Below are 13,038 nucleotides of genomic sequence, written 5' to 3'. Positions count from 1 at the left end.
GGTGAGATCTTGCATGGAGCCCCAGGCCGAGGGAGATTGACAGTTCTTTTGTGTTTCTTCCATTTGCGAATAATCGCACCAACTGTTGTCACCTTCTCACCAAGCTGCTTGGCAATGGTCTTGTAGCCCATTCCAGACTTGTGTAGGTCTACAATCTTGTCCCTGACTTCCTTGGAGAGCTCTTTGGTCTTGGCCATGGTGGAGAGTTTGGAATCTGATTGATTGATTGCTTCTGTGGACAGGTGTCTTTTATACAGATAACAAGCTGAGATTAGGAGCACTCCCTTTAAGAGTGTGCTCCTAATCTCAGCTCGTTACCTGTATAAAAGACACCTGGGAGCCAGAAATCTTTCTGATTGAGAGGGGGTCAAATACTTATTTCCCTCATTAAAATGCAAATCAATTTATAACTTTTTTGACATGCCTTTTCATGGATTTTCTTGTTGTTATTCTGTCTCTCACTGTTCAAATAAACCTACCATTAAAATTATAGACTGATCATTTCTTTGTCAGTGGGCAAACGTACAAAATCAGCAGGGGATCAAATACTTCTTTCCCTCACTGTATATATATATATATATATATATATATATATATATGAGTGTACAATTAGCTAACCATGCCCAAACAAACTGGCTATGTGGATATTCCATATATTTCTTTCCTTGCTCAGAACTATCTCTGCAGCAGAAAAGACGCTGTTGTCTTTTCTGTAGAAAGGAAACAAACTTCATCAAGCTGATGACTAGTCTATTTTGTCTTCCAGTAAAATAATACATTTTTAAAAATCAGCATTAGTGCATGACAAACTAAATGGCTTAAATAATAAGCCATGGCAGAAAAAAAAACAGGAACCAAAAAACAAAAACAAAAAAAAAACAACAAGAAAAAAACAGAAAGACAAGATCAACAGGTTGTACATTCAAATGTTATGTAATCAATTTAATTAAGCCTTTCATTATACTCTGTAATGCTGTTTTCTGAAGCAGATGTTAAGAAAGTTGTATAGTGCTCTCTTTCAGTGTTGAGAGAGATGGCAAATAAAGAAATACATTGAATACTCATCTTTACCCTCATATCTCTGGTCGCCCCACTTCTCCTTTGTGCCGGTCTTTCTCATTGTCCCACTAATGAATATTACATTTTACATAACCTATTCATACTGCAGCTGGAGGCTCTTCAGTATTTTCAGCTGTAACATAGCAAAGATGACCTACACAAAAAGCTGTCTCTTGATAACTATACCATAAACAATGTCCAGACAGTCTCAACCTGCTTGTCCAATTTTGAAACATGCTCTATTCTTGAAAGTGCAATAAAGGGAGAAAATGTTTACTTAAATTAATATAGCAATTTATTTGTATCATGACAGTGAATAAATTATCAACCCATCATCTAACACTTTAGATTAGATTACAGTCATGCATCCTAAACCAGCAGCCAGGGCGCTTACAGATTCTTAATGGTTTGAACACAAAAGCCCTATATTATCTAATGTACGGTGCCCTTTACTAATATTGGCATCCTTGCTAAATATGAGCAAAGAAGGCTGTGAAAATTTGTATTTATTTTGATCTTTTATTGAAAAAATTCACAAATACTCTACTCTCATGGATATCAAACAATTGCAAACATAGCTTCAGAAAAAAAATCTTGTTACATATAGGTGTGCAGCACTTATATGTAGCCCTATGAATTCATATGAGAAAAATATATTTTAAGTATGTTCCCATTGAGGTTTAACATTGAATCAACCTGGAATTGGACGTGTGTCTATATCGTCTCAACGCGCTGTGGAGAGGATGGTTCGAGTAGTTGAAAAGTCTCCAAGGATCACAGCTGGAGAATTGCAGAAGTTAGTTGTGTGTCGGGGTCAGAAAGTCTCCAAAACTACAATCCGGAGTCACCTACATCACCACAAATTGTTTGGAAGGGTTTCAAGAAAAAAGCCTCTACTCTCATCCAAAGATAAACTCAAGCGTATTCAGTTTGCCAGACACTACTGGAACTTCAAATGGGATCGGGTTCTATGTCAGATGAAACCAAAATATCTTCACCTACCTTCTGAGTATCAGGACCTCAAGGAGTTTTTTTAGCAAGACAAAGGCTAGTGGCCTTCTTCCAAATCGGTCCTATGATTGCGCAATCAACCTGCTGCCTGGCATGACTACACCCCGTGGCTGGATTTATCCCTACTCCGTACTGGAACAGAAAATTATGGAGGAATATATCCAAGAGGCACTGCTACAAGGCTATATCCGGTACTCCACGTCACCCACAGCAGCAAGCTTTTTCTTTGTGGCCAAGAAGGGGGTGACCTCAGACCATGCATTGACTATCGGGACCTCAACCAGTGTTCTGTCAAGTACCCATATCCTCTTCCACTAAGAGAAATATGTCGATACGCAAACACAAAAACTGCTAAAAAAAAAATAATAATAATAATTAAAAAAATCCATTTTAATGTTCATTAAGCCTATTTCTTTCAAGTTATTTACACACTATTATTATTATTATTATTATTATTATGTTGGCTTGAGAAAGCAAACATACTGATTTGCTTTATAAGCTTAATAATAATAATAATAATAATAATAATAATAATAATAATAATATGAGCACCAAAAAAAATTAATTGCATCTCCACCTGGGGCTTTCAAGCTACATGCACCAAACTTGGCACAGACGTTCACCCTGTTCTGATTCGAGTTGCTATATCTTTTTGACGTGATCGGAATTCTGGAATTCCTGGTACGGGAGTTCAAAATGGCCAAAATTCCCATTGACTTCCATTAAAAATTCTCACTGTTATAACTTGAGCTTTCAAGCTACTTCCACCAAACTCAGCACAGTCCTTCAGGCTGATCATACTGGTCATGCTCTATTTTTCCAAGCTGGTCAGACTCCCGGTACTTCCCAAAAACTCCCATTCACTTACATTGAGGGAATGTTCAGAGCCTGGCTCCAACTGTCAGAACACACACCCACACACACACACACCTGAGAGCACATGGCCTGAAGTCTAAAAGTATTGGGATGCCGCCTGGCTCCAAGATTATTGGGACACTGTCTAACTGATGGCCTGCTTTCTCAAGCCAACATCAAAGTTTGCTGTGACGAATTTTACTAGTTATTATTGTTGTTGTTATTATTATAGCAGTCACAGATACAGGAGTAGTTAAAGGAATTCTGAAAGTCAGCACCCCTACTTCCTACTTCCTTGAATTCTTGCACTGGTTTCTTAAATATAATATCCTAATAGCTCTAATGAACATCAGGTGTTTTACCACTGTGTCTAATAAACTTTGGTAATATAAGGTTTTCACCCCTGTTACAGCTCTCCTAAATGGAATCCTAAGCAATGTAGGATCCAAAAGGTAGCTGAATTGACCTAAAAGTGGCACTGACCAAGCTATTAGCCCGCAACAAGGGGCTCTTGGAGCCAAAATGCAGAACCATTTGCAGATAATTTTATGATAAAATGACTCTGTCAAGGCAGTCCAGGTGAAAAATCCAAAAACCCACAAAATCAACACATAAACTGAAACATCAACAAACATAGTAAAAAGGCAGAGCAGGGTGAAAATATCAGGATCAGAAAAATCAACAAAACACAATGGGCAAAGACAAAGGCAAAAATGGATATCAGGATATCAGTCATGAAAAAGCATGGCTCAGAACATGCACAGATGGCTAGCAAACTGCAAGGCTTTGCATAGAGTATAAAGTCCATGTGGTTTTATAGCATGCAAAAAGGAAGTGAGTTTATAATGTGATCCAAATGTATGGGCTTGATGTTACAGAATCCTCCACCTCAGTTACCTGTGGAGAAAGCACAGACGCACATGGTTTGAGCACATGGAATGTGGGCGCTGTTTCATAGTGTGATGGAAACTCTAGGATTAATTTATTTTAGAACCTTGAATGGCCTTATGAAATATGGACTTAACTTTCATGAAGGTGGCTTGAGTCTGAGGTCTCTGGTCGACAGCTACATCATTTAATCTTGATGCAGGGGTTGATGTGGGTGATGGCCACAGTCTGCCAGTTGCTTTTGCCTTTGGATGGCTCTCATAAGGCAGACATGTGCTTCCAATGGCGGGTTCATTGGACTAGGGGAACAGTGGAGGTTGGAACCCCAGGTCATACTGGAACGGTGTGAGGCCAGTGGAGGAGTGGCTAAGGACGTATTGGGCGTATTTCTCCCAAGGGAGATACCGATTCCAGTCATGCTGTTTGTTGTGGCAATAAATGAGGAAACTTTTTTGATTCAGTTTCTTGACTCAACCTCTCAGTCTGCCCATCTAAGGTAAGACTGACATTAATGTTTAAATGTTTAGAAAAAGCTTGCCACTCTCTGGAAGTGAACTGTACCCCATGATCTTTCACAATGTACTCTTTGAGACCACAATGTAAGAACACTTACAGGATTTTGCGGTGAGTTTCAGTAGGGGAATAAGATGATTAGCTTTGGAGAACCTATCAGTGATGGAGAGCATAACTGTGTGGCCTTGAGAGCTAGGGAGGTTGGAGGCAACATCTAGTGCAATATGAGAGCAAGGGTGTTGTAGGATATTTCATACACAGGATGTCATTCAAGAAAATGCATGCTGGATGTTAAATAGCCCATGTTTGTGATTTTGAGCCCTGCACTCTACCCTGCAGGGTGTGGTGGTTTCTGGTTTAAAGGGGTCATGTGTGTAATGTATCTGTTTATGCATGTATAAGATCTGCAAAGATACAAAGCTCATAGTCTCCCACGAAGGGATTTATTCTATCTAACAGAGAACACTGCTCTAGACCTGCCTAAAGTCCACATATTACTTCCGCAAACGTCTAAATCACAATTTGAAATATCAGCATAATGGCACCATAATTTCTTTATTTTTAATTAATTATTTTTTAAACTGTACTTTATGTTGTCGCTTTAGGATATAAAGTTGTTACAGTGAAGCTAAATTAAACCATTATAACATTGTATATAACAGGTAAGAGAATTACAAAATAAAAACTTACCACTGTGAAACGTTCTGCTCAAGTCGTGCTTGCAATGTTGGTTCCGATAGATCTGCTTGATCATCCGCATTTTCAGAATCTGACTCGGGCTTGAACTGATACAGTAAAACCGATGACATTATTAACTGCGTTTATAATTGCTTTAGAAGTCTTTGAAGGTGAAGCTTGTGATTATGGTAAGGGCCAGTAAATTTCCGACACACACTTGAGCTTTTTGGTCAGTCACAACGCAATATGACAGCTGGCCAATCAGACCGCTCTGGGCTTTTTGGAAGGTGGGGCTTTGGAGAAACCGGAACTCAATCAGAGTGATTCAGACAGATTGGGAATAGAGAAACTGCAATAATGTACAGTATATGAAAAATAATGTGTTTTTTGAACACTGAAGCATGTTAATGCTATTACACCCAGTAAACAAAATAATGACCTTTTAAAATCCTCAATATGCCCCCTTTAAAGAGCAACCCTATCATTAAGGGTAAAATTTACAGACTTGATTTGCACATGTCCAGCAAAGCAGATTTGGCACCATACATAAACCAGCAAGTGAAAATATTTTCAATATGGGAAAATTTATATTATTATGTATATAAAATACAATGGTTTGAAAGTTTGTGGAATTTTCTACATGTCTGCATAAAAAAAAACTAAAACATCAGATTTCCCATAAATCCTAAAAGTACACAAAGAGATCCACATTTAAACAAATGAGATAAAAATATTCTTGGTCATTTAATTATTAATGAAAATTATCCAATATAACAAATTTGTGAATGGCAAAAGTATGTGAACCTCTAGGATTAGCAGTTAATTTGAAGGTGAAATTAGAATCAGATGTATTCATTCAATGGGATGACGATCAGGTGTGAGTGAGCGTCCAGTTTTATTTAAAGAACAGGGATCTATCAAAGTCTGATCTACACAACATGTTTGTGGAAGTGTATCATGGCATGAAAAAGGCTCTTGGGAAAAGAGTTGTTGAAGCTCATCTGGCTGGAAAAGTTTACAAAACCATCTCAGTTTGGATTCCACCAATCCACAATCAGATAGATTATGTACAAATGGAGGAAATTCAAAACCAGTGTCACCCTCCCTGAGTAGTTTACCAAAAAAGATCACTCCAAGAGCAAGACATGTAATACAAACTCACAAAGGAACCCAGGGTAACTTCTAAGCAACTAAAGGTCTCTCTCACATTGGCTAATGTTAATGTTCATGAGTCCACCATCAGGAGGACACTGAACAACAATGGTGTGCATAGCAGTGCTTCAAGGAGGAAGCCACTGCTCTCCAAAAAGAACATTGCTGCCCTTCTGCAGTTTGCTAAAGATCACGTGGACGTGCCAGAAGGTTAATGGAAAAATGTTTCGTGGACGGATGAAAACAAAATAGAATTTTTGGTTTAAATGAGAAGCGTTGTGTTTGGAGAAAGGAAAACACTGCACAAGAACCTTATCCCTTCTGTGAAACATGATGGTGGTAGTATCATGGTTTGGACCTATTTTGCTGCATCTGGGCTGGGATGGCTTGCCATCTTTGATGTAACAAATTCTAAAGGAATATGTCAGGACATCTGTCCTTGAATTAAATCTCAAGAGAATTTGATTCAAGCAGCAAGACAACGACCCTAAGTCCTTCTACCAAAGAATGATTAAAGAAGAATAAAGTGAATGTTTTGGAATGGCCAAGTCAAAGTCCTGACTTTAGTCCAATAGAAATGTTGTGGAAGAACCTGAAGCAAGCAGTTCATGTGAGGAAACCCACCAACATCTCAGAGTTGAAGCTGTTCTGTTCTGGGCGATAAAACGGTATCGGTATTTATCAGTGGTACACCTTTATCGGTAACGATAAAAAATGTTCAGTATAGCACTCAATAAAATGTAAACAGACATGACGTTTGGTTGCATGAACATCTCTTAATTCTGCGCCGTCCCTATCATATGCTTATGGCTCTGGGGAGGACAGTAGCTGCGTCCGAAACCGCATACTTACCTCCTATATAGTAGGTGAAAAGCTGTATGCCAGAGGGGTAGTATGTCCGAATTCTAAGTAGATGAGAAGTCCCTGGTGGCGTACTGCTTCCGCCGAGATTTTACAGTGTGCAACCAATACACACTACGCGAGTCAAACAATCCCATTATGCAACGGGACTGGTGCGGACAAGCTAACAAAAATGCGGAAGACCACGTCGGCTCTCTTTAAGTATTAAACCTTGGTTAATCAGGACTTGTTTAACAATACCCAAATAAATTATTAACTTGTTTAAGATTCACCCTTTGCACACATTCACCCAGGTTTGTTGATGGTGGAGTGGCAGGGACCTTCATGTCCCAGTGTGCTCTCATGCCTGTGTTACATTCTGGTTCTTCCTTTTAGTTATGCTTTCATAGCTAGACCTGCTGGAGCCTCCACATGCACTCTTATCATAATGTTCAGTACCTTAAACCACCACCAGGGAAGGGCATACCTAATAACCTGCGCTCTCTCTCTCTCTGTCAAGCTTCATGTTACTCCTGCTGCTTGAAGTGCCTGATCCTGACTCCCTCTGCACAGTCCAGTCTTGCCTATGCTGATGCTTGACTTCTGCTTGGAGCTATCTTCACTTGGGAATTGCTTTCTGCTCTAGAGGATGGCCCCTCATGAGGATGAAAGCTCATCATGGGGTCCAAGGTGGTGATGCTTTAGGTGTAGTTAGCTGTGATTTTTCATCACCCCACTTGAAAAGCCAAAACCTTTCATCTTTATGCATTTGCTTGTGTCTCACAAGCTTACTCTGTGCCTCTAATGCCTGTTTCAGCTCAGGCAGACCTGCTGCATGCATGTCTTCTGTCAGGGAAGTGGTTCGGGATGGGTACAAATGCAGGTTTATAGGCTTACAGGGCAAATCCAAACAACATGGTCAAGTTAAACAGGGAAAGACAGGAATCAGTAACAATCAATCAAAAACAGAAGAACATACAAGAGTATAAGCACTTGGTCACTAGTGCATAGGCGAGAGACCTCACGAAAACTTAGTGAATGTCTATGTCTTTTAAAGTGTATGGGTAATTTGGAAAAAGTGTGTATAAGTCCAGCCCAGCAAACAATTTGACATCAAATAGTCGGCGAAAAGTCGCAAATATTATCGTCGATATGACGTATAATCAAGCCGCTTTCAAGCCGTAAAATGGGTACACGTTTATATACGCATTTTATCATCGAAACCAAGCCTCTAAATGTAACGGCTTTAAGCGGATATTACACGTCAAAACAAAGCGTGATTTCAACGAAACTATCATGTACTGTCCCCTATTACCGCTCACATTCAAGCACGATATCGACCACATATTAGTAACGAAGGGATTGCGACTTCAGAATCTTTTATTCAGGTATATAAAATAAACATTTTTACACGTCATGGAAATGCCTAGAGTATAATCTACTTAACAATCCATTCATATATAACACAAACATACCAGTTCAAGATATAACCTATATGTACAATGAAATCCAGCATGGTTTAGGGATGATATCTGCGCATACGCGTGCTTAGCTTCGTATGTGCAGTTTCGTATGCAAGAGAGTTCGTATTCCCGTAAATTGGAGAATACGCTATCAAAAAATGAAATAAAAATAAATCTTAGTGAACAATGAACAATCACATCTAGATATATTTCTTTGAAATTACACAGCAGTAACTTCATTAATCAGTTTTTTTTGCGCATAATTTCAAAGTAATATAGCGTTTCAAGAATGTTAACATTGTTCAGGCTTCTTTTCTACATATATTTGACGTTGATGATTTTATTCATCATGATCAAGCCTCTTTTTGACTTACTGAAGCTTTCATTTCAATGGCGGGGGTTCGCTTGACTTCGTCGAAAGCGCGTTTGTGTTTGCCGGAAGTGAACTTGTACTAAGTGACTGGGTCATGTGACATGGGTTGTATTCTGTGGGCTGAAGGGAACTGGAGTTCTGGCAGCCCATGATGACATGCCACAAAAAAATTAGTTATAAATATTACTAACCTTTTTGTAATCTTCTCATGTTGATTTTTTTTTTTTTTTAAATCAAAGATTGGTTATGAATCTGGAAAATATTTGCATATAAGAATATATTGATCAATTTGGAGAATTTTTTTTCAACTCATTATTGAAATTTGATTTATGGATGTCATGAATAAGTATCAATCTTGAGTTCAGCTTACTGTCTGTGTGGAGTTTTGCATGCTCTCTGGGTTCTCCAATCTCCTACTGCTTTACAATAAACATGCAGGTTGGTGGACTGGCTACACTAAATTGTCAATGGTGTGATTGAGTGTGTGTGTGTTGTTAGCATGTATGTGAATTGTGTCTGTCGATGGATGGGTGTCCTATTCAGATGAATACATGAATAAATTAATGAATAAGTATACTACAAATAAAAATTGTTTTAAACATGTAATTGAGGTTGAAAGTAAGTCAATTAAATATGTGGCCCCAATTATGAAACATGCTGTGCCAAATTACCAAACATGTCATTAAAATGGATTTCTGTCAGTCAGAATTAGCCATGTTTCTATAGAATATCATATAAACATTTAACTATTTTTTCCTTCATATGTAGACAGTCAGCACCTTGAGGATTTCAGAAATGTCTTTTATGTTGGGGAATTCATGTATTAATGGCAAGAAAGCTGACCCAGTATGTCTCTGAATTCACCCTACTTGTTGAATGCAGAAAAATTTATGAACACCAAAAACAAGTCAAGAACGTTTTATATATATATATATATATATATATATATATATATATATATATATATATATATATATATATGATTTTAAATATAAGAATGTATGTCTGTACATTTACAGATACATTGGGCCACATTTCAGGTAGTCGACCACATCACATGAGACCAGGCACACTGGTATAAAATAGTCATACAAATATACGGCTAAAATACTCCGCTTTAAGGTTATGATCACAACATGATGCGCAACAGTACAGTAGCTTTAAAACCAGCAACACATTTTGAGCTAAACCTCAAGCACTGCCATAACAATTGAGAATTCGCATGCGAGGATTCACCGTCATGCATGCGCATACAGATAAATGGATTTATTGCTTTCCTCGAATATTATAGTATTAGCACAAAGTATATTCGGCAACGCAGACAGATAGGACTGTGCACCTACCTTTCAGATTGATTAAGATCGTAAGAATGAGCGCATTGCCTCGTGTATCGTCATTAATATTCACATCACAATACTCTCGGAGCCGCTGTAAGACGGTGCAGTGTCTGCATAACGAAGTGGGGCCTTATACCGCTCCGCCCAAGCTCAGAGCTCAGATACGTACGCCGAGAAATGTGCGTGTGTGTGTGTGTGTGTGTGTGTGTGCGTGTGTGTGTTGCGGGGGTGGGAGGTTTGTGCGTGTTATCTTCGTTTATGACGCGTAAGGTGTTGTATTTTGTGCGGGGTTTTTTTCTGGCGCATGGAAGCAACTGTACTTATCGGTATCCTAGGCAACGATGCAGTGGATGGGGTTGTGGTTTAATGGTGAATGCCCTTTCAGTAGCTTAACTTCAATAGATGTTTTCCCGGAACCTGTATGCTCCAGCTCTTACCAGCCGAAACACGTCTAGTTAGGTTTAGTTTTTCTTTTCAGGCGATCACATTGCTTTATTATTGCCTGAGAACTCATGGACTATGAAAGCTGATTACAATAATAATGGATTTCCATATTTCAACCACCGACTCCATCAAGCAGCGCAGTGTCATTAAGTGTGCACAACCACCATTTGCCTTTCTGCAGTAAAAAAAAAAAAAAATATATATATATATATATATATATATATATATATATATATATATAACAAATCCAATCTCCATAGTAAAGATCAGTGCTACCATCTCCTGGCAGAAATGGACATTTTCGCCAATGGTGAATGCACTAAATGTCTCAAATCGAACAATAACGTTGTGCACTAAAAAGAAACGACAAATTACTGCGCTGTTACATGTATACAGGACAAAGAATAATATTTATCAGCGCATATATAGTGTAAAACTGTTGCTAGGGTTAGCTAACACTGATAAATTAAAATACATTTGGTGAACCGCCTTTGTGTACAACAGAACCCAATAACATCGTCCTGATGTTTACAACCCCTGGCAAAAATTATGGAATCACCACACTTGGAGGATGTTCACCCAGCTATTTTGCTTCATAGCAAATATTCAATTCAATTTTATTTGTATAGCGCTTTTAACAATGGACATTGTCTCATAGTAGCTTTACAGAAACATATAAACACAGGATACAGATTTTAAGCGTGTGAATTTATCCCAATTGAGCGAGCTGGTGGTGACGGTGGTGAGGAAAAACTCCCTAAGATGAAATGAGGAAGAAACCTTGAGAGGAACCAGACTCAGAAGGGAACCCATCCTCATCTGGGTAACAACGGATAGTGTGAAAGTAAAAGAAAGTTCATTATGGTTTTATACAAGTCTGTTTGTTGAACTAGTCCACTGTTCACTAAAGGAGACCTGAGTGTAAAACTGTATGTGGTAATTGCAGTCCAAGCGGTACCATCCTAAGCAATCTCCATGCTGTAGCCTCCAGTTGATGAGAGCTCCATCCAGATGTAGGGCATCAGGATGGATCAGGCAGGTCTGGAGAGCAGAAAGGGTCAGGATCACTGGCATCTCCATGAAATCATGTGTGGCTCAACAGAAGAAGAGAGAGAGGTAGGTAAAGAGAGGGAGAGATTGTTAGGTATGCGTACTATCCCGTGATGGATAAGACTGTGTACTTTGCGTAAAAGAAAGTCTATTCATAGTAGGCTTGAGTAAACAAATATGTTTTCAGCCTGAGACTGTGTCTGAGTCCCGAACACTAATTGGGAGACTGTCCCATAACTGTGGGGCTTTGTAAGAGAAAGCTCTTCCCCCTGCTGTAACCTTCGCTATTCCAGGTACCAACAAATTGCCTGCATCTTTTGATCTAAGTAGGCGTGGCGGATCATAGAAGACCAAAAGTTCACTCAGGTACTGTGGCATGAGACTATTTAGTGCTTTATAAGTTAATAATAGTATTTTATAATCAATGTGAAATTTCACTAGGAGCCAATGCAGTGTGGATAAGATCGGGGTGATGTGGTCGTATCTTCTGGTTCTAGTTAGGACTCTAGCAGCTGCATTCTGGACTAACTGGAGTTTGTTTATTCTCCTACTGGAACATCCAGACAGTACGGCATTACAGTAATCTAGTCTAGAGGTGAAGAAAGCATCAACTAATATTTCTGCATCATGAGTGACAATATATTTCTTATCTTAGAAATATTTCTGAGATGAAAGAAGACTATCCTAGTAATATTATCTACATGAGCATGAAATGAAAGACTGGGGTCAATGATCAATAGTGGTAAGAATTGGACAAACAGATGATCACTCAACAGAGTTGCACAAAAATAACTGAACCTAATTTTGATACTCATATTTTGAGTATATTTGAGTATAATCAAAAATTATGATGTCACAAATTTAATGTTGACCCAAAAATTGGATCAGAGGCTGTATCTTGGCCACACTTTGATCAACCATAATGAAACTTGGTACAGTTCATCAGCAGCATGATCTGAGGGTCCAGGCTGAGAACAGTGCCACCTACAGGTGATGAGATTTTAAAAAATATTTTTGCTTTTAACTTTTGAATACTTTCTTCAGAAAATTATTATCTTGGTGTAAAAGAGTATTCTTATTTACATTGAAAATATGGTGCCTTAATACCCCAGTGAGAAAGCCATAGGTGACAGTGGCAAGGAAAAACTCCCTAAAATATTAAAATCAAGCAGCATCATCATCAGAGCGAAAAAAAAGTTGTCAGATTTATTTATAAAGCACATTTAACAGCAGTCGATCCAAAGTGCTGTACAAAAATATTAATATACAATCACATTAGATAAAATTATAACTAAGATAAAAAAAAAGATTTATGAGAGGATTTAGCTATTTTTTATAGATAGAGCAGACCTCATGCGAAATGGGAGACTGTTCC

The sequence above is a fragment of the Ictalurus furcatus genome, chromosome 27 (assembly GCF_023375685.1).
Source record: "Ictalurus furcatus strain D&B chromosome 27, Billie_1.0, whole genome shotgun sequence".
NCBI classification, from domain to species: Eukaryota; Metazoa; Chordata; class Actinopteri; order Siluriformes; family Ictaluridae; genus Ictalurus; species Ictalurus furcatus.
This window is presented reverse-complemented; position numbering follows the sequence as displayed.